Genomic DNA, 25,583 nt, shown 5'->3' on the forward strand with positions numbered 1-25,583 from the left:
ATATATAATGTTTTAAACCAATGTGTTTTTCCTCTTAAAAAAAGAAAATATATTACTTGGAAAGAAGCCCATAGTGCACTAATTCCCAAACAAGACACGGACATAAGGCAGGTGAAAAGTTATAGGCCAATCTCGCTCCTAAATAATGATTACAAATTATTTGCCAGTATATTGGCCAATAGACTTAAAAATGTATTTGGAGAGGAGATTGGAAAGAACCAAACTGGATTTCTACCTGGTAGACAGATGAAGGACAATGTTAGAAATATAATTTGTATGTCGGGCGCCGGGGCGTTTTTCTGACGGCTTGTTGCGCTGAGCGGGGCTGCAGCCGTCGGGGCGGCCGCCTACGGGGCTCACGATTTCCGTCGCAGCGACCGAGATGACGACTTGAAAGAGCTCTACGAGATGGCCAACAAATACCACTTCCTCCACAGCCTGGCCCTCCTGGCTGTGCCCCACTGCCGCTATCCCATGATGGCCGGCAGCATCCTGTCTCTGGGCATGGGGATGTTCTCTGGCGTCCTGTATTACCACGCCGTGACAGGGGACCCGATCCTGACCAAGGCAGCCCCGTATGGTGGTTCCCTCCTCATCCTCGGCTGGATCGCCATGGCCCCTTGACACCCCGTTCTCTCCCCATGTGGCCCCCATCTCCCAACGCCAGGGCAGCCAGCCCCGCCCCTCCCTCCTCCCTTAGGCTAGCCAGAAGGGAGCCCTAGGAGAGGAGAGATTTCCAAATGTCAGAGTGGGATCCCTTGAGGTCTTTAGCCCACCCCGAATGCGTCTCTATCCTGCATCTTGGAATTCCCTGAATGCTGAATCCCTTTTAAAAAAGCCAAATTCCTCCCCCTCCCCCCAAAAAATTGCAACCAGATTTGAGTTTGCGATGGAGGCTTCGAAATGCAATGTCTGATCGGTGCTTTTCAATTGCTGTTTTTTAACTTAATAAATGATGAGAGTGATTTCACTTTTTAAAAAACCCACGCACCTTTTTTTCCTGTGAATAAATTTATTCCGTGGGGGGGGGAGAGAAAGAAATATAATTGATATAATGGAATATCTGGACTCCAGGAGAGACAAACAAGCCGCCCTAATGTTTCTGGATGCTGAAACTTTTTTTGATAATGTGTCTTGGCATTTTATGAAAAGAAATTTAGAATTTATGGATATCGGTGAAAAACGTTTAAATGGTATTCGGGCTATTTATTTGGAACAATATGCTAAATTGATAGTTAATAATAACTTCACAGACAAAATTGAGATAACAAAGGGAACCAGACAGGGGTGCCCGCTATCGCCATTGTTATTTATAACAATACTAGAGGTCCTGTTGAGGAAAATAGAAGCAACAAAAGAAATAAAGGGGATTGGTGTAGGCTCAAAAGAATATAAGTATATATAAGAATGAAATTATCAATGATGGGTAGATTCTCAACTATCAAAATGAACGTGTTCCTGAGACTGCTGTTTTGATTTCAGACAATTCCGGTTATCAGTGGAACAAAACAATTTAATGTATGGCAAAGAAGATTGTCTAAATTTATCTAGCAGGTTAAAAAGCCAAGAATTGAGTATAAAATATTGACAGATGCAAAAGAAAGAGGCGGTTTTTCCCTGCCAGATCTAAAAATTTACTACGAGGCGGCGTGTTTTTGTTGGTTGAGAGAATGGATAAGGTAAAAGGTAAAGGCCCGTACAGGCCAGTCTTGACAGACTCTAGGGTTGTGCGCTCATCTCACTCTAGAGGCCGGGAGCCAGCGCTGTCCGCAGACACTTCCGGGTCACGTGGCCAGCGTGACGAAGCTGCTCTGGTGAACCACCAGAGCAGCACACGGAAATGCTGTTTACCTTCCCGCTGTAAAGCGGTACCTATTTATCTACTTGCACTTAAGGGTGCTTTCGAACTGCTAGGTGGGCAGGAGCTGGGACCGAACGACGGGAGCTCACCCCGCCGCGGGGATTCGAACCGCCGACCATGCGATCGGCAAGTCCTAGGCACTGAGGTTTTACCCACAGCGCCACCCAGGATAACCTTAGATAATTCAGATATATTGGATTTGGAGGGATTTGACAACAGATTCGCGTGGCACGCCTACCTGTGGTCAGAATGGTCAGAATGCACAGAGGGTTTTTGAACCATACTATTAGAAAATCATTGTATGAGGTGTGGAGCAGACATAAAACATTATTGGAATGCAAAACTCCGAGGTGGCTCTCACCTCTGGAGGCTTTTGCAGTCAAAAAAATAAATAAATATGGGAACTGAATGGGCGACATACAAAGACTTGCTGATGGAAGTGATAATAAAACAAAGTTAAAGACATTCGAAGAACTAAGAGGAAAGGTAACCGATTGTTACAAGATGTGTTTAGAGAGGATAATAAAAGAAACGGATTTGGAAGTAACAAATCTAAATTGGAGACAGAATTGCTGGGTAGTAAAATGAAAATACTGTCGGAAATGTATCAGTTACTACTGGAGTGGCACACAAAGGATGAAGAGGTAAAAAGTGTTCTGATTAGGTGGGCCCAGGATTTAGGGCACAATATTGATTTTAAAAGGTGGAGAAAACTGTGGACCGAAACAATTAAATTCACAGCATGTGTGTCACTCAAAGAAAATATATTTAAGATGATGTATCGATGGTATATTAGACATGCCCAACTTGCTAAGATGTATAGAAATCAAGACAAAAATTGTTGGAAGTGTAAGGAGAAGGAGGGGAACTTCCTCCATCTGTGGTGGACTTGTTCTAAAGTGAAAGCCTTCTGGGACATAATATACGAGTTAAAAAAGGTTTTGAAATATAATTTTAATAAAAAACCAGAGGCATTTCTATTAGGCTTAATTGGTGAGGAAATACATAAAAGTGATGTAAACATGTTTATGTATGCCACAATGGCTGCAAGGACACTTCTGGCTCAGAAATGGAAGCAGCAGGAACTTCCAACACTGGAAGACTGGCAGCTCAAGATGATGGAGTTCGAAGACATAATCCGGAATCAGCGTGACGAACTGTTTCCAAAGGACTGGAACACATTTATGAAAGAAAATTGTAAACATTTGAAAACGTTTGTAGGCTTGAATTGAAATGTTTTGTAATGTAACTATAAGGAACTGATTTACCGATAATAAGGTGAAATATTATAATTTGACAAAGGGTAAATAAGTGCTTATAGAAATGCGAAGAATATGGAAAGTTATGTGGAAGTCAGAAAGAGGTTGATGCTCTTATATATTAAGTCATAGAATTATGTAACAAAATGTGAATATGATTTAATGGAAAACTCAACAAAAATTACTTTAAAAACATAAAAAGGGAAAATATATTAGGAGTGGCTTTTCTTTTAATAAGTTAATAAATGAACTACTTCATTGGCACAGCATCCGAATGAGGTGTAGTGGTTGTATAGTTCTTGATACCTTTTGTTTCATAGTTATATTTGGGTTGCTGCTTAAAAAAAATGGTTAGCTTTTTGTATCATAAAGATCACAAAACTGATTCCTAATATACAACTGAAAGCAGAAATGGGGCACTTTTCCCTTTTGCTTTGCTGCAGATATGCATGCTATTTTACCATAGCTCACAGAATGGCATGATGGCACCTTTTTACTACATATGTGAATTATTAAAAAAAACCTGTTACTCGTTGGAATTGTGTCTGGTCAATATATTTCAGCTTCATGTTTTGTTACGCGTTTAATATTTTTTCTATTTTTTAAAAAGTGCCAGAATTCACGAACACTTCCCTTGTTCTCTAATGGTGCCCACCTGAGAGGTGCTGGATCTGTTCGAGCAAGTTCCAGCTGAGAAAAAGCCCTGGTTCTAACTTGCCTAAGTGGGGAAAGTTGGCATTGCGTGGACAGGCGGAGTCCCCAGATCCTGCACGGTCCCCCCGTCATGTGGAATAACGACTCAAGACAACGTGCTATGGGATTAAATTGGCCACAACTTTATTAAATTTCAAATGTGGGTAGACCTTGGCTCAGGCATTGGGCGTTCTCCCTCCCCGGTCCCCAGCCGGGGACCTAGGGAGCATCAGGGTTATCCAGTGTGTGTGTGGGGGGGATGGGCGGGCTCTGGAGAACATATGTTCAAGCAGAGATGGCCGCCCCCGTAACGCCGCCGCCGCAGGAGAGAGCAATGACGACCTTTCGGTGTACGGCCAAAGCCTCCCTTCAGAAAACCCCTTTAACGGGGAACCCTGGTATCGCCGCCGCAAGAGGAAGAGGGACAAAAGGATTCCGCCCAAGGCTTGATACCGCCAAAGTTGTGACGTTTTGCTACGGGAAAGGCGAAACCTGCCAATGCAGGGAAATTCCTTTCCGGCCCTTTAACAGCGACCTTAACGTAGCAGCGCCCGCATACCTGTGAAGAAAAGTTAACCTGCAAAATAAGACATTAACGTGAGGATTCCTAGGTAAGATCCTCCCTCTATTGTGTGGGCAGGTAATCCCTCCCCTACCTGGCCTGGTCTCCTTGGCAACGCTTCCCCCAGGTGGGATTGGACAACTGACTGAGGTAGGCGGAGACCTCCAGGTATCCCACCTGAGGGAAGGAAAAGCCAAGCCTATGCTGTTGGGGCCGCTCCAGATCTAGGGGCTGCACGCGTCCCCGCAAAGGGCGCCCCCCGTTTTAAGCGGGGAGCGGTCATTACTACAGTGAGTGAACAGATGCAAGAAGCAGCATCCTTTGGCCATAGAGCATTTGGAGATTTGGAGGGATTTGACAACAGATTGTTTCTTTGTGTGTTTCTTTGTGTGTTTCTTTGTGGCTGATTCGCTGTTTTCCCTGTGTAAAGGTTAGAGGGGGCAGGGTTTCTGTTGAGGCAGGGGATTAGCTGTGGGAGGAGCTTATCAGAGTTTGCAGGGCAGCGGCGCGTGCCTAGCGGCGCGCGCAGTTATACCCATCTTTTAGATTTAGGGGAGCTAGTCTCAAACGTTTGTTGGGGGAGACCTAGGTGTTTTTTTTTGTGGGGGAAGTTATTTGTCCTGTCTTCAAGCTTTTTATGATGGAGGACCTCTGTAGCCACCCCCAACGACACGATCTCAAGATGGAAGGGGAGGGAACAGCTGCAGTCGCCTGCGATTCCTGCGCAATGTTTGCCATCTTGCCAAAGGTTGCAGGCAGCTTTACCTGCAGCAATTGCATGTTGATTGCCCTTTTAAAAGACAAAGTCCAGCAACTGGAGGAACGTGTAGCTACGCTCCAAAGAATTAGAGAGCTGGAGCTCTTCTTGGAAGCAACAGAGCACACCATCCCCACCAAGGAGGAGACAGGGGACTCCCCTGAGAAGGAGGATAGTTCACCAACACAGGAGCCAGATATATGGAGAAATGTGACTCAAAGAAGTAGGAGGCCCAGGGTTCACTCTGATTGTTTAGAAATACACAATCGCTTTGAGGTCCTCTCCCCTAGCATGGAAGACGAAGAGCAGACTCCATTTGAGGATCTCTCCCTCATTACAGTCGATCAGGTATATGAAGACGAGCAGCAAAGTCAGTCCTCAGGGAATGTGCAGGCGACCTTGGAACGGACAGCTCACGGAAGAACCCCGACCAAACCCAAGAGGAGGCGTGTAGTGGTGATAGGGGATTCCCTACTGAGGGGAACAGAAGCAGTGATCTGTGGGCCTGACAAGATGTCTCGGGAAGTGTGCTGTCTCCCCGGGGATAAGATCCAAGATGTAACTGAACGACTGCAAGGAATCATAGAACCCACTGACAAATACCCCTTCCTCTTGGTTCATGTGGGAACCAATGACCCTGCAAGCAATAGCCTCCAGAAGATCAAAAGAGACTACGAGGCTCTCGGCAGGAAATTGAAGCAACTAAATGCACAAATTGTCATCTCGTCTGTCCTCCCAGTTGAACGACGTGGCCCAGGGAGAGAGGGGAAAATAGTGGAAGTGAACAGCTGGCTTCGCAAATGGTGTAAACAGGAACGGTTTGGATTCTTAGATCACGGACTGCAGTTTCTTGAAGATGGACTTCTGGCAAGTGATGGGCTGCACCTCACAACGGTTGGGAGAAATGTTTTTGCCAAAAATCTCAGAAACCTCATCAGGAGGGCTTTAAACTGACTAATGTGGGGGAGGGAGACAGTGCTCCTGAAGGTAGGAGTCTATCAATTAATGAAGATGATCATCCAAATGTCATAGACCAAATGGAGCAAACAGCACGTGGACCTAGTGGTGGGAGGAAAAAATCCTTAAATAAGAGACACGGGGGAATGATTAATGGACTTCAATGTCTGTACACTAATGCGCAAAGCATGGGAAATAAACAAGATGAGCTTGAGCTCTTGGTACAGCAAACTAAATATGACATAATAGGCATCACTGAAACCTGCTGGGATAAGTCCCACGATTGGAATGTAATAATGGGGGGATACAATCTATTTCAGAGAAACAGACCAGACAAGAAAGGAGGAGGAGTGGCGTTATATGTCAGGGATGTGTATACCTGTGAAGAGATCCAAGATTTAGAACCTCAAAGCCAAAGTGAGAGCATTTGGGTCAAAATTAAGGGAGAGAAGAATAACAGAGACCTCATTGTGGGAGTTTACTATAGATCCCCAAGCCAAACGGAGGACATAGATGATGCCTTCCTGGAACAGATGGCCAAGCATGCAAAAGGAAGGGAGATAGTAGTAATGGGGGACTTCAATTACCCGGATATTTGTTGGACGTCAAACTCAGCCAAGAGCATAAGGTCAAACAGATTCCTCACTGGCCTTGCAGACAACTTCATTGTCCAGAAAGTGGGAGAAGCAACAAGAGGAACAGCCATTTTAGATCTGGTCCTAACCAATGTTGATGACCTGGTTAGTGGGGTAGAAGTGGAAGGATCATTAGGCGCGAGTGATCATGCTCTTCTGAAGTTTACTATGCAGCGGAAAGGAGCAGCCAAGCATACTAGGACTCAATTTCTTGACTTTAAGAAAGCCGACTTCATAAAACTTAGGGAAGTGCTGGGTGAGATCCCATGGACAGCAACACTAAAAGGAAAGGGAGTTCATGATGGCTGGGAGTTTGTTAAGAGGGAGATAGTAAAAGCACAACGTCAGGCAATACCAATGAGACGGAAACATGGAAGGTGCCTAAAGAAGCCAGGGTGGCTATCTAAAGAACTTTTAACTGAATTAAGATTAAAAAAGGATGTGTACAAAAAATGGAAAAGGGGGGAAACCACCAAAGAGGAATTCAAACAAATAGCCAGCACGTGTAGACACAAAGTCAGAAAAGCTAAAGCACAGAATGAACTCAGGCTTGCTAGAGAGGTTAAAAGCAACAAAAAAGGCTTTTATGGGTATGTTCGTAGCAAAAGGAAGAACAAAGAAACAGTTGGGTCACTCAGAGGAGAAGATGGTGAAATGCAAACAGGGGACACAGAAAGGGCTGAACTCCTCAATGCCTTCTTTGCCTCAGTCTTCTCCGATAAAGAAAACAATGCCCGACCTGAAGAATTTGGAGCAAATGATTCAGCAAAGGAAACGCAGCCCAGAATAACTAAGGAGATAGTACAAGAATATTTGGCTAGTTTAGATGTATTCAAGTCTCCAGGGCCAGATGAACTGCATCCAAGAGTATTAAAAGAACTGGCAGATGTGATCTCAGAACCACTGGCAGTCATCTTTGAGAATTCCTGGAGAACAGGCGAAGTCCCGGCAGACTGGAGGAGGGCAAATGTTGTCCCTATTTTCAAAAAGGGCAAAAGAGAGGACCCAAATAATTACCGCCCAGTCAGTCTGACATCAATACCAGGGAAGATTCTGGAGCAGATCATTAAGCAAACAGTCTGTGAGCACCTAGAAAGGAATGCTGTGATCACCAATAGTCAGCATGGATTTCTGAAAAATAAGTCATGTCAGACTAACCTGATCTCGTTTTTTGACAGAATTACAAGCCTGGTAGATGAAGGGAACGCAGTGGATGTAGCCTACCTTGATTTCAGCAAGGCATTTGACAAGGTGCCCCATGATATTCTTGTAAAGAAGCTGGTAAAATGTGGTCTTGACTATGCTACCACTCAGTGGATTTGTAACTGGCTGACTGACCGAACCCAAAGGGTGCTCATCAATGGCTCCTCTTCATCCTGGAGAAGAGTGACTAGTGGGGTGCCACAGGGTTCTGTCTTGGGCCCGGTCTTATTCAACATCTTTATCAACGACTTGGATGATGGACTCAAGGGCATCCTGATCAAATTTGCAGATGACACCAAACTGGGAGGGGTGGCTAACACCCCAGAGGACAGGATCACACTTCAAAACGACCTTGAGAGATTAGAGAACTGGGCAAAAACAAACAAGATGAATTTTAACAGGGAGAAATGTAAAGTATTGCACTTGGGCAAAAAAAATGAGAGGCACAAATACAAGATGGGTGACACCTGGCTTGAGAGCAGTACATGCGAAAAGGATCTAGGAGTCTTGGTTGACCACAAACGTGACATGAGCCAACAGTGTGACGCGGCAGCTAAAAAAGCCAATGCAATTCTGGGCTGCATCAATAGGAGTATAGCATCTAGATCAAGGGAAGTAATAGTGCCACTGTATTCTGCTCTGGTCAGACCACACCTGGAGTACTGTGTCCAGTTCTGGGCACCACAATTCAAGAAGGACACTGACAAACTGGAACGTGTCCAGAGGAGGGCAACCAAAATGGTCAAAGGCCTGGAAACGATGCCTTATGAGGAACGGCTAAGGGAGCTGGGCATGTTTAGCCTGGAGAAGAGGAGGTTAAGGGGTGATATGATAGCCATGTTCAAATATATAAAAGGATGTCACATAGAGGAGGGAGAAAGGTTGTTTTCTGCTGCTCCAGAGAAGCGGACAAGGAACAATGGATCCAAACTACAAGAAAGAAGATTCCACCTAAACATTAGGAAGAACTTCCTGACAGTAAGAGCTGTTCGACAGTGGAATTTGCTGCCAAGGAGTGTGGTGGAGTCTCCTACTTTGGAGGTCTTTAAGCAGAGGCTTGACAACCATATGTCAGGAGTGCTCTGATGGTGTTTCCTGCTTGGCAGGGGGTTGGACTCGATGGCCCTTGTGGTCTCTTCCAACTCTATGATTCTATGATTCGCGTGGCACGCCTACCTGTGGTCAGAATGGTCAGAATGCACAGAGGGTTTTTGAACCATACTATTAGAAAATCATTGTATGAGGTGTGGAGCAGACATAAAACATTATTGGAATGCAAAACTCCGAGGTGGCTCTCTCCTCTGGAGGCTTTTGCAGTCAAAAAAATAAATAAATATGGGAACTGAATGGGCGACATACAAAGACTTGCTGATGGAAGTGATAATAAAACAAAGTTAAAGACATTCGAAGAACTAAGAGGAAAGGTAACCGATTGTTACAAGATGTGTTTAGAGAGGATAATAAAAGAAACGGATTTGGAAGTAACAAATCTAAATTGGAGACAGAATTGCTGGGTAGTAAAATGAAAATACTGTCGGAAATGTATCAGTTACTACTGGAGTGGCACACAAAGGATGAAGAGGTAAAAAGTGTTCTGATTAGGTGGGCCCAGGATTTAGGGCACAATATTGATTTTAAAAGGTGGAGAAAACTGTGGACCGAAACAATTAAATTCACAGCATGTGTGTCACTCAAAGAAAATATATTTAAGATGATGTATCGATGGTATATTAGACATGCCCAACTTGCTAAGATGTATAGAAATCAAGACAAAAATTGTTGGAAGTGTAAGGAGAAGGAGGGGAACTTCCTCCATCTGTGGTGGACTTGTTCTAAAGTGAAAGCCTTCTGGGACATAATATACGAGTTAAAAAAGGTTTTGAAATATAATTTTAATAAAAAACCAGAGGCATTTCTATTAGGCTTAATTGGTGAGGAAATACATAAAAGTGATGTAAACATGTTTATGTATGCCACAATGGCTGCAAGGACACTTCTGGCTCAGAAATGGAAGCAGCAGGAACTTCCAACACTGGAAGACTGGCAGCTCAAGATGATGGAGTTCGAAGACATAATCCGGAAGGGGGGGAAGATGGCCGCCGAACTAGCTGCAGAGTTCTGGAGGTTATCTGAGGCAAGTTCTAAATCTGCTTTTTAAACAGGCTCGACACCGAGCCAACCTTTGAAACTCCCTTTATAATATATTTTAACTCCTCCAGAGTTTTTAAGTAGTTTAATAGTCCTTTTAGCTTGTTGCTTCTAAAAAAAAGAGCTCCTTTGCTACCTTGTTACCTTGTTATCTTGATGTCCGGAGGGTTTTGCTCCCCGCAATGCCGCGCCCCTCAAGTCTGACCGACAATAAGGAAAACGGGTGACAGCTGATTTATTGCCAACTCCGTGTTACGCTCTGAACTATAAGCTATCAAATTACAAATCACAAACAGCTATCCCAAATCTTGCCTCATTCTGGACCTTAGCCCATAGCTGGGTGGACAAAGATTTACAAATGGTACTTACTAGAAAGAAACGTAGGGACCTGGGGATAGTGACAAGTCCATTGTTCCAGGAGTGTTATGAGAAACAGAGTAAAATCACGCAATACTTTTTACACACAAGGGACAACGAGAATGGAAATGGAAATGGAAATGAGCAAAAGATGGCTGAGATGGTTGAGTTGAAGCAGGATGAGGCTCTTCTTTTTCCCTCTGCTGCTCAAGATCACTCAACCTTCTCTAGAGGAATACAGGACACAGAGAATAACAACCAAAATAGAAATACAATGAGCCTGGCCCATGAAATAGTCTTGGCTGAGATATTATCTTCAGAGTTACAGGAAGAAACCCGAAACTCCCAGAAACCCCAGACTTCATCTATGGGCTCCCAGACGGAAAACAATGACTGCTATCCTCAGGACTGGCTGCTCTCTATAAATCTGGATCTGGCAGCTATGAAAAAATACTTAACAATAACAAATGGGCTGCTCCTGACATTAGTGGAAAATTATCCCCTCCAAGCTAAAGGCTCAGAACCTCATGGTGTTGATCCACAAACCACCCCTCAAGAGCCAGAATATACAAAGCAACCAGCAACCAGCAAGTGCACACAAGGATCAGCAGCGGAAAATCATTTACACCAAGGAAAGGACATAGGGCTGTATGTATCTGTCCCTAAAACTGAATTTCCTATCGAAGTAAATCAAAAGAAGCGAGGCATTAGTAAGAGATCCTATAAGAAGAAAGCTGAAACTAAAAAGAAAAGTTAGAACATAAAAACTGCAAGGAAATCTGTTACAAACCGACGTGCATGCAAAGTATGCTGGAAAAGACTATATAAGCTGATTCCAACAAAATCAAAAACAAACTCTAACAAACCTGCTATACATGGCAGCAGAGAGAACAACAGTGTGGATCCAGGAAAAAAGATCCAGCTGAAGTCTTTGAAAGAAACATCATTGCTGCCTAACAAAACAAGTGAGGAAACGGAATCACTACCCGGGTGCTCTATGCTGAAACCCCAAGGATCAATAAATATTAAAGAAGACTCACCCCATACTATTGATTATGGCAGATTTCAAGATGAGCCAGTAGTAGGGCAAGACTTGCCCCAGGATAAAGGATGGAAACTGATGTTGGCAGATAGGAAGTTAGCTTTTCTTAACTACCCGAAGCCAAAGGGCTTCCTTACACAGGAAGAACGCTCGGTGCATTTTGTGAATATTTTAGATGATATGCTGCCAGGGAAAATAAAATTAAATGACATTACCTCAGTAGATTTCATATTCTACAATGGATATTCTCTGCGAGTGATTGCCTCCTTCAAAGATCAAAACTTGGCTAAATATATATATAGATCAAGACATCTGCTGTCAAAGAAAAGGATAACGGTAACAAGATTTTTCGAAAACAGCACATGTTTGAAATTGTTCCCTGATGAGTTTACGACAGCTGAGATAAGATTTACTTGTAAACCAAAGGAGGAGAGAGGACACTCAAAAGACAAACTGGAACATACTGAGCAAGGGCCCTTGAAACTAAGACAGGAGATGAGATTGCCTAATGAGGGGATGGGTAACTTCTATCCAGAAGAAAAGGCATTAATAAATCAGTTTGGATTGTTGCCTTTCTTTGCCCAATCTGAGATCTTGAGAAGGTTGGAGACCCTTAGAAATAAGTTAACAGAGATGAATGCTCAGGAAAAAGTAAGAGAGAAAGAACCGGCAACGGACCAATTGAAGAAAGAGAACCTCTCTGAAAAAGCCAAGACAGACCTCATGAAAGATTACTCTTATAATACCTCTACAATTGCGGAGATAAACCTGTTAACAACAGATCTAACACAGTGCGTAAGGGACAGCAACAATCTACCATCTAAGAAGGAAACCATCCCTATGGCAACCACGAAAGACTACCCTTATAATACCTCTGCAGCTGCAGAGATAAACCTGACAGCAACAGATCTAACACAGTGCGTAAGGGACAGCAACAATCTACCATCTAAGAAGGAAACCATCCCTATGACAACCACAACGCGCTCTTGGACCAGCATGAGATACCTGGATGAGGATGAACTTGGTATCAGTCAAATAGAACACCTCAAGGTAGATTCGCCAAAAAAAGGAGTACTGATCACTAATGTTAGCACGCTGCACCCTTCAACTGATTCCATTGAGTACCTGGGCGATAATACATCTATGGACATTGCCAAAATGAATGAAATCCAACCAACAGATAAAAAGATAGGCCCAAAAAATCTTTCAAAGGCAAATTGACTAAGATCAATTTTTGGCAAGACAACGTGCAACCTTGCCTTGCTAACTTGGAATATTGCAGGTTGGCAAAAGAGGGTTTCTGACCAATCTTTTGCTAAATATATCCAGAGACATGACATTGCGTTTCTCCAGGAGACCTGGAGCACAAGTGAAGTGGAGTTAAATGGTTTTTCTGCGTTCTCCCTCCCAGGTCTTTTAAGTACTAGAGGGGGGCGAGTTAAAGGTGGGTTAGTTACTTTAATCTCAACAAGGCTAAGGGCCACATTTAAAAAACTAGACCCACTAGACCATCTGGCCACAGCTGTGCAAGTACAGTGGAGAACCCACAGCTGGCTGCTGATTAATGTATACCTACCCCCACAAAGAGAGAAAAGATTGATAAGAAATACTTGGGCTCAGTTAGAACAGTATCTTGACAAACTACTAAATCAATTTCCTGATGCCTCTGTAGTGGTGGCAGGCGACCTAAATGCCAGAACTGGACAATCTGATGAGGCTTTGTGTGCCCATTTCCACGAAACAGTCCCCATTATAGAGGAAATCCACCCAATACCAGCTAGAATCTCAAAGGATAAAGGCTGCAATTATGCCGGCTTATGCCTACTACACTTGGTCAATAAGTTGGACCTGGTTATATTAAATGGCCGTACAGAGGGGGAGAAGGTCGGAGAATTCACATTTATATCTAACAATGGCGCCTCCACAATTGATTATATAATCGTGTCGTATGATCTTCAAAACAAAGTTCTGGAATGCAAAGTGGAGGAGCGCTTAGACAGTGATCATCTGCCATTAAGTGCACTCGTAGCTGCGGGAAAGGATTTATCCTGCGCTGAAAAAATCGAGCATTCGAGCCCTACAGCTTTGGAGCTCAGATATTCGCGCATTAGATGGACAGATGAACTGCATAAGGAAATTTCAAGCAGGCTATGCTCAAAGGAATTCCTCACTAAGAGAGAAAACCTTATAACTTCCTCAAGCCATGAATTAAAGATAAATTTATTTCAGGAGTTAATTTTACTCCTTCAAGATTCCCTGAAGGAAAAAAGGAACAGGCCAAGTAGGCAATCCTCAGTATATAAAAACTCCAAACCCTGGTTTGATCAAGAATGTCAGGATATGAAGCTAAATTTACTGAAAAAATACAAGAATTATAGATCTGCCAATTTACCCCAACTCCCCACGGGCTGGTTTGAAGATAAACGGAATTATAAAATTTTGATCAAAAACAAAAAACTCCTGGCACAGAAAAGAGAATGGAAATGCCTAATAGATGCATCCAGAGAGAGAGATTCGGCCACCTTCTGGAGACTGGTAGCAAATGGAGTGCGATCTACTTCCTCAGAAGTGGAGTATACTATACCTGCAGGGACTTGGGAGGCATTCTTCCAATCTTCATATTCAGCTCTGCCTTTGACACAGCCACTAATACAGTGTGCGGCAGGTGATGAGTGGCCTCCGGTGTCGGTCGCGGAGATTAGGAGGCTTATTCAGGCACTCAAACACAGAAAAGCCCCGGGAGCAGATAACATCTCTCCTGAACTTCTCAAAGCCAATATTGACTGGTGGGCCCCAGTCCTTGCCACCCTTTTCACCAGCATAGATCAAACAACAATAATACCAGAGGACTGGGGATTGGCAATCATCGTTCCCATATTCAAGAAAGGCTGTAAACTTGATCCAGCCAATTACAGACCAATCAGTCTCTTAAGCATCATCAGCAAACTTTATGCAACTCACTTACGTGAAAAGTTTGCGGACTGGCTGGAACAGGAGCACATCCTAAAGGAAGCCCAGGCTGGTTTCAGGGCACATAGATCAACTCTAGACCAAGGATTGGTATTGCAACATCTAGTGGAGAAATACACCTCAAAGAAAGGAGGCTCTCTCTATGTAGCCTTTATAGATTTCAAATCAGCCTTCGACTCGATACCCCGGCACAGACTTTGGGAAAAACTAAATGTCACAAACATCGATAGACGTCTTTTGCTTCTTATCCGTAGACTACATGAAAATACTCGGATCCGTGTTAGATGCGACCATTATGGGAACCTTTCAAAGGAAATCCAAAGTTCCCATGGTGTCAAGCAAGGCTGTGTTCTTGCCCCTATTCTTTTTAACTTCTATATAAACTCCTTAGTCGGAAAGATGGAGGAAGCAAGTACTCATTCCCCAAATCTAAATAATACACCAATCCCGGTCCTTTTGTACGCGGATCATAGAATCATAGAATCATAGAGTTGGAAGAGACCACAAGGGCCATCGAGTCCAACCCCCTGCGGGATGATGCGGCACTTATTTCCTTCTCTTGTGTGGATCTAAGAAAACTTTTACGAGCTCTTACAGAGTATTGCGAAGCTGAACACCTAATAATAAATTACACTAAATCAAAAATTATGGTGTTCTCCAAGAGAAAACTCCGACATAAATGGAAAATTAATAACCAACCTATTGAGCAAGTAACATCTTTTAGATATCTTGGAATAATTTTTGATGAGAAGGGATCTTGGTGCCATCAGATTAAGAATTCCATTGTAAATGCGCAAAGATCTTCCAGAGCTATCACAAGATTCTTTTACAGAAAAGGAGGTCAATATGTTCCTGCTGCCTCCCAGGTCTTTGTTGCAAAAATACTTCCACAATTGACGTATGGCACCCAGATATTTAATTGTCAAAAACTCAAGTCCCTGGAATCTGTACAAACTAAATTTTATCGTTCCCTACTAGGGTTACCTACCTGTGTCTCTAACACTGCCATTAGGCTGGAGGTAGGCCAACTCCCTATTAATGCCAGGATATGGATCCTGAAGATTCACTTCTGGCTAAAACTCATATTTTTCCCAGTGGGAGTGGCTCCATTGACTCTACTAGACCCGTTCCAGTCTAAATGGAGATTGTCGCTTTATGAAAAATTGAGGGGCCTGGGGCTTTCCTCACAAGAACTCATAGCCTCAGGCTTTGAAAAGGCTAAAATGATGGTGAGCCAGCGAATAGGAGATGTAGAGCTTCAGGACCATATGAGCAAGATAGATAAATATCCAGCTATCCAAGATTATGGAAAAGGGTTTAATCTAACCCCATATTTGCTGGACCTACAAATTGCAAAATATAGACGGGCGTTTACCCTTACCAGATTTGATGTATTGCCATCTGCCTTACTAAAGGGCAGATACGAGGGCACACCCTATGCTGAACGAGTTTGCCCATGTGGTCTGAAGGAGGTGGAAACGGCTTCACATGTGCTGTTACATTGCGACCTTTACGGGGATATCAGGTTACTGTTTATCTCCCCTATCGTTCAGAAATTTCCAGGTCGATCTGAATCTCAGCGGCTGAAAATCCTACTAGGAGATAAAAACCCAGAAGTAACATTGAAAGTGGCCAAGTTTTCTGCGGCCGCGATCAAGCGGAGGGCATTAGCTGTAAAAAAGTAAAAGATCTGACCCCTGGATAAGCCCCCCCTTTTTTTAAGCCCATACATATACTGTAGTGCATATATGAGTATGTATATGTGTGTGTGTGTGTGTGGATGTGTGTGTATATGTGTATTGTTTTTATGTATAATTTTACAACTTTTAATTGACACCGTCATTCCCTTGTAAATTATTGCTGCCTTTTATGTTTTTTTCTTTTCCTCTGGTCTATGACCGTAATAAATTTATTCATTCATTCATTCCGGAATCAGCGTGACAAACTGTTTCCAAAGGACTGGAACACATTTATGAAAGAAAATTGTAAACATTTGAAAACGTTTGTAGGCTTGAATTGAAATGTTTTGTAATGTAACTATAAGGAACTGATTTACCGATAATAAGGTGAAATATTATAATTTGACAAAGGGTAAATAAGTGCTTATAGAAATGCGAAGAATATGGAAAGTTATGTGGAAGTCAGAAAGAGGTCGATGCTCTTATATATTAAGTCATAGAATTATGTAACAAAATGTGAATATGATTTAATGGAAAACTCAACAAAAATTACTTTAAAAACATAAAAAGGGAAAATATATTAGGAGTGGCTTTTCTTTTAATAAGTTAATAAATGAACTACTTCATTGGCACAGCATCCGAATGAGGTGTAGTGGTTGTATAGTTCTTGATACCTTTTGTTTCATAGTTATATTTGGGTTGCTGCTTAAAAAAAATGGTTAGCTTTTTGTATCATAAAGATCACAAAACTGATTCCTAATATACAACTGAAAGCAGAAATGGGGCACTTTTCCCTTTTGCTTTGCTGCAGATATGCATGCTATTTTACCATAGCTCACAGAATGGCATGATGGCACCTTTTTACTACATATGTGAATTATTAAAAAAAACCTGTTACTCGTTGGAATTGTTTCTGGTCAATATATTTCAGCTTCATGTTTTGTTACGCGTTTAATATTTTTTCTATTTTTTAAAAAGTGCCAGAATTCACGAACACTTCCCTTGTTCTCTAATGGTGCCCACCTGAGAGGTGCTGGATCTGTTCGAGCAAGTTCCAGCTGAGAAAAAGCCCTGGTTCTAACTTGCCTAAGTGGGGAAAGTTGGCATTGCGTGGACAGGCGGAGTCCCCAGATCCTGCACGGTCCCCCCGTCATGTGGAATAACGACTCAAGACAACGTGCTATGGGATTAAATTGGCCACAACTTTATTAAATTTCAAATGTGGGTAGACCTTGGCTCAGGCATTGGGCGTTCTCCCTCCCCGGTCCCCAGCCGGGGACCTAGGGAGCATCAGGGTTATCCAGTGTGTGTGTGTGGGGGGGATGGGCCGGCTCTGGAGAACATATGTTCAAGCAGAGATGGCCGCCCCCGTAACGCCGCCGCCGCAGGAGAGAGCAATGACGACCTTTCGGTGTACGGCCAAAGCCTCCCTTCAGAAAACCCCTTTAACGGGGAACCCTGGTATCGCCGCCGCAAGAGGAAGATGGACAAAAGGATTCCGCCCAAGGCTTGATACCGCCAAAGTTGTGACGTTTTGCTACGGGAAAGGCGAAACCTGCCAATGCAGGGAAATTCCTTTCCGGCCCTTTAACAGCGACCTTAACGTAGCAGCGCCCGCATACCTGTGAAGAAAAGTTAACCTGCAAAATAAGACATTAACTGAGGGTGGGTAGGGTGGGAGAAGCTCTGGAGCCAAGTGAGGATTCCTAGGTAAGATCCTCCCTCTATTGTGTGGGCAGGTAATCCCTCCCCTACCTGGCCTGGTCTCCTTGGCAACGCTTCCCCCAGGTGGGATTGGACAACTGACTGAGGTAGGCGGAGACCTCCAGGTATCCCACCTGAGGGAAGGAAAAGCCAAGCCTATGCTGTTGGGGCCGCTCCAGATCTAGGGGCTGCACGCGTCCCCGCAAAGGGCGCCCCCCGTTTTAAGCGGGGAGCGGTCATTACTACAGTGAGTGAACAGATGCAAGAAGCAGCATCCTTTGGCCATAGAGCACCAATGCCAGGGAAATTGAAGAGAGTCAGGGCAAACTTAGTCGCCTGACAGCATGAGTGAAACTAACTCTGCAGACAGGCATATAGGACTGGGGAGTGTGCTAGGAACGAAGAAATACAAAACACAACCTTTTTTGTGCTTAGGAAATATGCGCAAAAATCAACGGTAGCTCCTCTGGTGAATTTCCTGAATTAATATCTCTTTCTGTCTCTTTTAAATTCTTTCCAAACCCATCTCCTATTTGGGAGTGAGCCTGGATCATTAATGTTCCAGGTAATGAGAGGCCTTGGTGAGTGCGTTAAAGGAAGATTGGGACTCGTATCATATAATGATATCATATAACATTGGACAACATTACTTTTTACCAATATGAAATTCTGTGCAACATACCATCCGCTTGGCCAGAAAAGTCAACAAATGTGTCATTGGCACAGCGTCCAATCGGAAGTGAGGGCGGTGGAGGCGTCTGGTCTTTCTGCTTCTCTTTGGTCTTAAGAAGCGGCCATGGATAGCGACCCAATTCTTATTCTCTTTGTTATGTACTGAGTTGAATAGGATCCAAACTGCAGCAGTCTGATTGGTCCTAGAACAATAGGATCCAAATTGCAGCAGTCTGATTGGTCCTAGAACAATAGGATTCAGAATGCAGCAGTCTGATTGGTCCAAGAACAATGCAGCAGTATGATTGGTTGGCAGGAACCACCCAATCATGCTCCAGATATAAGTGAATCCACAACCTGATTGGCTTACAGTAGAATTCCAGAATTAACCAATCATGTGCAGCCCATTGTGTAAATAATGTATATAAAGCAGAGACTTTGAGGGGACTTTCATTCATTCCTCCTCACCAATATGAGCTGAATAAAGAGCATGAAATCACTTTGCGACTCTGAGTATATTTCACTGGCGACGAAGGTGGGATCCCGCTGAGCTGACTGCCACACACAGCACCGCAGCACCGCCACCTGCCGCACCGCTGCCTCGCACCGTGTATCCAGGCTTCAGCTCCGGGACACAAGGAACTCAGAATGGCAACCGACAGCAGCTTCTCGCCGTTCAACCCAGCATCTGGAGACTGGGAAGCGTACGCCTCCCGTTTCACCTTCCTTCTAGAAGCCAAAGGGATCACCAATGAAGAAGACGCCAAGAAGAGGGTGATATTCTTCAGCATCTGCGGAGAGGAGACATTTGAAATCGCCCGGGCTCTCCTTGCACCTGAAGACGTCGCTACTGTTCCATACAAAACAATAATGGAACAGCTGAAGGGGCACTTTTCGCCACAGCCCTCAGTGGTGGCTCGTCGAAATGCCTTCTACGCAAAGCGGCAAGCCCCGGGGGGAAACATAACTGGGTTTGTGACCTCTCTCCGCCAAGCTGCCCGGTTCTGCAACTTCTCAGAATTGGAGAACATGCTTCGTGACCGCCTCGTCGGTGGCCTGAAGGATGAGAAGCTGCAACGACGCCTCTACGCCAAGAAGGACCTAACGTTCCAGGTCGCTCTGGAGGAGGCCCTGGCAACAGAGGCTGCCAAGAGGTCGACGCAAGAGGCACGGCCGAGCCTGCCACCCCAACCGAGGGTCCACCATGAAGACCTCACCGATGACTCAGGATCTGACAGGGAGGAGGTGCACCGAGTACAGCAGCGCACTCAAGCAGCCCACATACCACAGCAGCCTCGACGAGAAGGAGGGAACTGCGCAAGCTGCGGGGAAAGTCACGAGAGGAGGACCTGCCGTTTCCGCAACGCAGAGTGCAGGCAGTGCAGAAAATTGGGACACATTGCCCGGGTGTGTCTGTCCCATTAAACTTTAATTAGTTTAATGGTTAGCACATGTCCAGTGCGCTTCCGATGCCACAATGTCCCATTACAGCAGAGCATTTCGCACAGCGGCTCAAGAAGGGCTGGAGAGTCAGCATCTTTTCAATAAAGGAATCTTGGAGCAAGCGGTTTGGAACTCAAATAAAGGTTTATTTACACAAAACAAAAAACCCTGGTGAAGAATCACACATTTCAGCAAACACGCCCCAAAAGAAAAGGGAAAGGGGAAAGAGGGAGAGGCAAACACACGAGTGAGTTGACTATTTATACAAACTCACATACCAGGAAGCTTAACGACCTCCAGCTGCTCAGTGACTAGAGCGTCTTGACTAGAGCTTCTTAACCCTTTAATACCAACACCCCCTCTCGCTCGTAACACTGAGCTGTACCAACCTTAATTCAAATTTAAACCTGAACAGAAACATTTATGAGATTGCGGACTCAAAGCTTTTGTAAAACCGTCTGCGAGATTTTCTTGGCTTGGACAATACTTTAGTTCAATTAAACCTTGTTTTACACTTTGGCATACATTTTGGTAACGGATGTCCAAATGTTTTGTGTGTGCCTTGAATTGACCTGATTTAGCTAGTTTAATACAAGGTTGATTGTCTTCCCACACTCTGATAGGTAGGGAACATTCTCCAAACAATTCTTGTACCAGTTGCTTATAAAATTCCAGTTCTCTACATACATCTGATAATGCATTGAACTCAGATTCAGTTGAACTTAAAGCTATAAGTGATTGTTTTCTTGATCTCCAACCAATTAGTGCATTTCCAAATTTTATCGCCATTCCTGACACTGATTTTCTATCTGGTCCAGCATCAGCCCAACTGCTGTCGGCCCAACATTCAAGTTGTGTGCTGCCCTCTGCTGATAGTTTTAAGCGAAACCTTTTGGTAGTTTGGAGATACCTTAAAACTCTTTTTACTCCTTGCCAAGCATGCATTGATGGTTTTTCAGCTTGTCTACACAGCATGTTGACAGCATATGTTATATCGGGCCGAGTCCACTGTGCAATGTGGAGTAGACTGCCTATCGCTGACTGGTAAACCCCGGGATTACAGAACTCTGCCTGTTGCTCAGTTTGAGCATCTTTTGTGTAACTTAACTCCATTGGGGTTTTAACACCAGCACAGTTGTCCATTTTAAACCTTTCCAGCAACTGCTGGATCTTAGCTTCTTGGCTGAGCCAATAGTTCCCATCTTCATCTTGCTGAATTTTAACTCCTAGATAAACAGATACATTGCCTAGTGATTTTATCTGAAACCTTTCTCCAAGCTTTGTGGCAAATTGTTGTGCAAGTTTATCATCCTTTCCACTGTATAATAAATCGTCAACAAATATCAAGACTGCTTCTTGTTCACATCCCGAGCCTTTTAGATAAAGACACGCATCTGCTGCGCTCTTTCTGAACCCCATGCTCTCTAGAGCATCGTTTAAGCAGGAATTCCAATTACGGGCGGACTGTTTCAACCCATAAATGGATTTGTGTAGGCGCCAGACCTGGTTTGGCTTGTCTCCTTCAAAACCTGGTGGTGGCGTCATATAGACTTCCTCCTGTAAGTCTGCATTTAAATAAGCCACATTGACATCAAAATGAAACAGCTTATTTCCCTTCTTAGCTGAAGAGGCTAAAAGCATTCTTAATGACTCCGGTCTTGAAGTAGGGGCATAGATTTGAGAATAGTGAACTCCTTTGCGCTGCGAAAACCCTTTTGCAACTAGTCGGGCTTTATATTGCAACTCCTCAGTAGTTGTGGGCTTTAAACGATACACCCATCGACAACCTACAGCTTGTTGCCCTTTTGGAAGCTCTGTACTTGTAAACACACCGAGAGACTTCATTGAAGCCATCTCCTTTTCCATTGCTTCCTGCCACTTTACGGCTTCTGAGCTTGGAAGCTGTTGTACCTCTATATAGCTATCTGGCTCACACTGTGCCATATTTACGTATACACTTGTCACCTTAAAACGCTCTGGCGGCTTGCCCTTTGTGGCACGTTTTGACCTGCGCAATTGCTCCTCTTGTGCCCCCTCTGACCGTTGGCTGTCAGAATCTGTCTCAGACTTTATGTCTGGACGTGCCTCTAGGGATAAAGACCTCCGTTTAGATACCTCCCTTGGGCTTGGTGTTGCAGGCGACCTGCTTCGCTTTTGTTGTCTGCTAGGCCTAATGACTGGCGATGTTGGAACACTCTTAGATTCTGGCTTTCCTACCTTAGGAGAAGAACCTTGTGCCTGGTCAGAATCTGCATCTGGACCATGTGCACCGTCCCCTTCTGGCTCATCACCCTCTGGACTTTCTTTCTCAGCATAAATACCTAAATCATCTCTCAAAATGTCAGGGTTAGCATGTAAGTGAGTCCATCCGGATTGCTCACAAAATTCAGCACTCCTACTGAGGACCACTCTTGTAGTATCCCCATCTGGGTTCACAAACCTCCAAGATTTGGCATGTGGTTCGTACCCACAAAAAATGAGTTTCCTAGCCCTTGGACCTCCCTTTTTCCTTAACGCTTTTGGGATAAGTACATAGGCTTGAGATCCAAACACCCGAAAGTAATTAACTTTGGGCTTCTTCCCATATAAAGCAAAATATGGCGTAGTATCAATTACCGAATTATATACTCAGTTCAGAACATGAGTAGCCGTCTGCCAGGCTTCCGCCCAGTAACTTTGAGGAAGTTTAGCATCAAACAACATAGAGTTTGCCAACTCTTGCAGAACCCTGTTTTTATGTTCGGCCACGCCTCCTTCTTGGGGGGAATAAGGTGTAGACAGACGATGCTTAATTCCCTTTCTCTTAAAGAAATTCTGCAACACAGACCCGGTAAATTCTGACCCTCTGTCTGTTTGAAAAGCAAGAACTCTAGTACCAAATTCAAGTTCTACTGCATGAACCCAATTTTTAACTGTTTCTGCAGTATCTGCTTTTGTTTTGAGAGGAAAAAACCATGTAACCTTTGTTTTGTCATCTGAGAGACACAGTGCATACCTCGAACCTCCCATGCTAGCAACAGGCATTGGGCCACATAGGTCCATATGCACTAGTTGGAATACTTTGTCAGATTTCCTATTTGAACTGGATAGCTGCATCTATGAACCTTCGCCCTTTTGCATGCAGTACAATCCAAATACTTAGTACATTTGTTCAACTTGCACCCTTCTGATAATTCAGGTTGCCTCTTAACATACTGAAAATTAATATGTCCCAAACGGCGATGCCATAAATGAACACAAGAATTATGGGTAGGCGAGTTCACACAACCAGCATGAACCTGTTCAACTTCATCTGGACTTGTCTCAAAATAATATAGCCCATTTCTGCATTCCACCTGCAAAAGAGATACGTTATTCTTTGAAATAGTGCAAACCCCATTTTCAAACACAGTTTTAAACCCATTTCTATCAAGTTCTGACACAGACAAAATACACCCCTTCATTCCCTTTAGCACGTAGGCATCAATTTCTGTTTGCAAACACTTCAAAAACACTGTGCCTACGGTCTCTAAGGAACGTTTAGTTGAATCTGCCATTGTCACAACTTTAAGGGTTTGCAAATGTCTGCAATTCTGCAAACGGACACTAGATGGCGCCACCAGGTGGTGAGATGCACCACTGTCGATCAACCAGCGTAGATTGCTGCCTTGGCCACGCCCTTGCATCAACGCCATTGCTGAAGCCATGTGCTGTGTGCTGTGGGAGTAGCCACGACCTCCTCCTCTTCTTCGACGTCCCCTGGAACTCCTTGTCTGGTAACTAGGGGCAACGGCCTTGGTGCTGTCTTGACCAGGTTCACGTGTACAATTCCTGATTAAATGGGAAGAGGAACCACAGCGAAAACAGTGTCTAGCTGCAAAAGCATTTACTGTGTTCTCAAACTCAGCATCCCCACTCTTAGGCACAGCATAACTCCCCTTTGAAGACAAACCTCTTTCTCTTTGCCTTTTATCCTGTTCATCAGCAAGTCGAGAAGAAATGTATTCAAGGGTTAATTCAGATGAAGGCATAGCTTCCAAAGTTAAAGCTAGAGTCTCATAGCTTTTATCAAGAGAAGACAACAAAATGTAGGACTGCTGCTCCATAGAGAAAGGAATGCCCAGCTGTCTTAGTTGATTAAAGGCAGACACCATTTTGGCAATATGTTCTTTCACACACGCTCCTGGTTGGAGACGTAAATCAAACAAACATCTTGTAGCATGGATCTTGGCCCCCGCAGTGTTTCTGGAATTTAGCCGCTGCAGAACCGTCCAGACCTCATGCGTGTTCTTTAACTCAGAAACATAAGGCATTTGCTCTGGTCCCACTGCCAAAACTAGTAGACCTCGGGCTTTCCTGTCGCGTTTCTGAGAAGCTGCCGCTGCTGCTTTGTCTTCTGCAGACGCGTCTGCAGCTGCCTGTAAAGGCGGTGCTTCAGTACAACTCCACAACTCTTTTGCTTGCAACCAAACCCTTACTCTAGCCTTCCAATCTTGCCAATTTTTCCCATTGAGTCGTGTAAAGGGGACAGTAAAACTTTCCTGGGACTCTGCCATCCTCCCTGGGGCTTAGGAACGATACTCACAGACCTGTAGACCGTCTCCCAGCTGCTGAGGTGGCTCCTCGAGGAATAAGACGTCTTCCAGCGAGTACAAACTGCGCAGTGCCTCTTTAAAACTTTTCCTAGGCACGTTGCAGGACTCAAGCTGCTTTGAAGGCTTTCGTTGTCGGCAACCGCTTCTGTCTTCGCTCCAGTCCTTTCATAAATCACTCTGAACTGCACTCCTTATCTCCTTCTTGACGTACAAACACCCATAACCTGTCCCATTAAACTTTAATTAGTTTAATGGTTAGCACATGTCCAGTGCGCTTCCGATGCCACAATGTCCCATTACAGCAGAGCATTTCGCACAGCGGCTCAAGAAGGGCTGGAGAGTCAGCATCTTTTCAATAAAGGAATCTTGGAGCAAGCGGTTTGGAACTCAAATAAAGGTTTATTTACACAAAACAAAAAACCCTGGTGAAGAATCACACATTTCAGCAAACATGCCCCAAAAGAAAAGGGAAAGGGGAAAGAGGGAGAGGCAAACACACGAGTGAGTTGACTATTTATACAAACTCACATACCAGGAAGCTTAACGACCTCCAGCTGCTCAGTGACTAGAGCGTCTTGACTAGAGCTTCTTAACCCTTTAATACCAACAGTGTCGAGCTCGGCCCACCCGACGCCAGGCATCAGATGACCAATCCAAGAGCCCCAGGTTCCGGGGCCCAACGCACCAAGGCAACTCTACGGAGCTCACGGACCTCCAGGTATACCAGTTGCCCCACCCCAACGTAGAGAAAATTTATGTAGAGGTACAGATAGAGGGGGCCCCATGCCGCATGGAGCTTGACACGGGTTCAACTCTATCCATAATCTCGGCAAGGACCTTAAGGAAACTGTGTCCTACTGGGGGTCCCAAACTCAGGCCGGCCCCATTCACCCTCCGGGACTTCCAGAAACGTAAGGTCCCCACAATGGGGGTGGGGACCTTCAGGGTGCAATACCGAGGGCGGACGCGGCAACTGGACTTGCTCGTGGTCAAGGGCCCCTACATTAGCTTACTGGGATTGGCATGGTTTGGACCACTGGGGCTAGCCATCACCGGGGTGAACCACA

General features: G+C 44.4%; 1 pseudogene across 1 annotated transcript; it reads left to right on the forward strand.

Annotated features, from left to right (window-relative positions):
* Nucleotides 1–276: 276 nt before the first annotated feature.
* Nucleotides 277–772, forward strand: LOC310697785 (transmembrane protein 256 homolog; annotated as a pseudogene). Its single transcript has one exon. The product of its transcript is annotated as a transmembrane protein 256 homolog (transcript).
* The last annotated feature ends 24,811 nt before the right edge of the window (nt 773–25,583 follow it).

The sequence above is a fragment of the Podarcis liolepis genome, assembly GCF_965112155.1.
Source record: "Podarcis liolepis genome assembly, chromosome: W".
Lineage (NCBI taxonomy): Eukaryota > Metazoa > Chordata > Lepidosauria > Squamata > Lacertidae > Podarcis > Podarcis liolepis.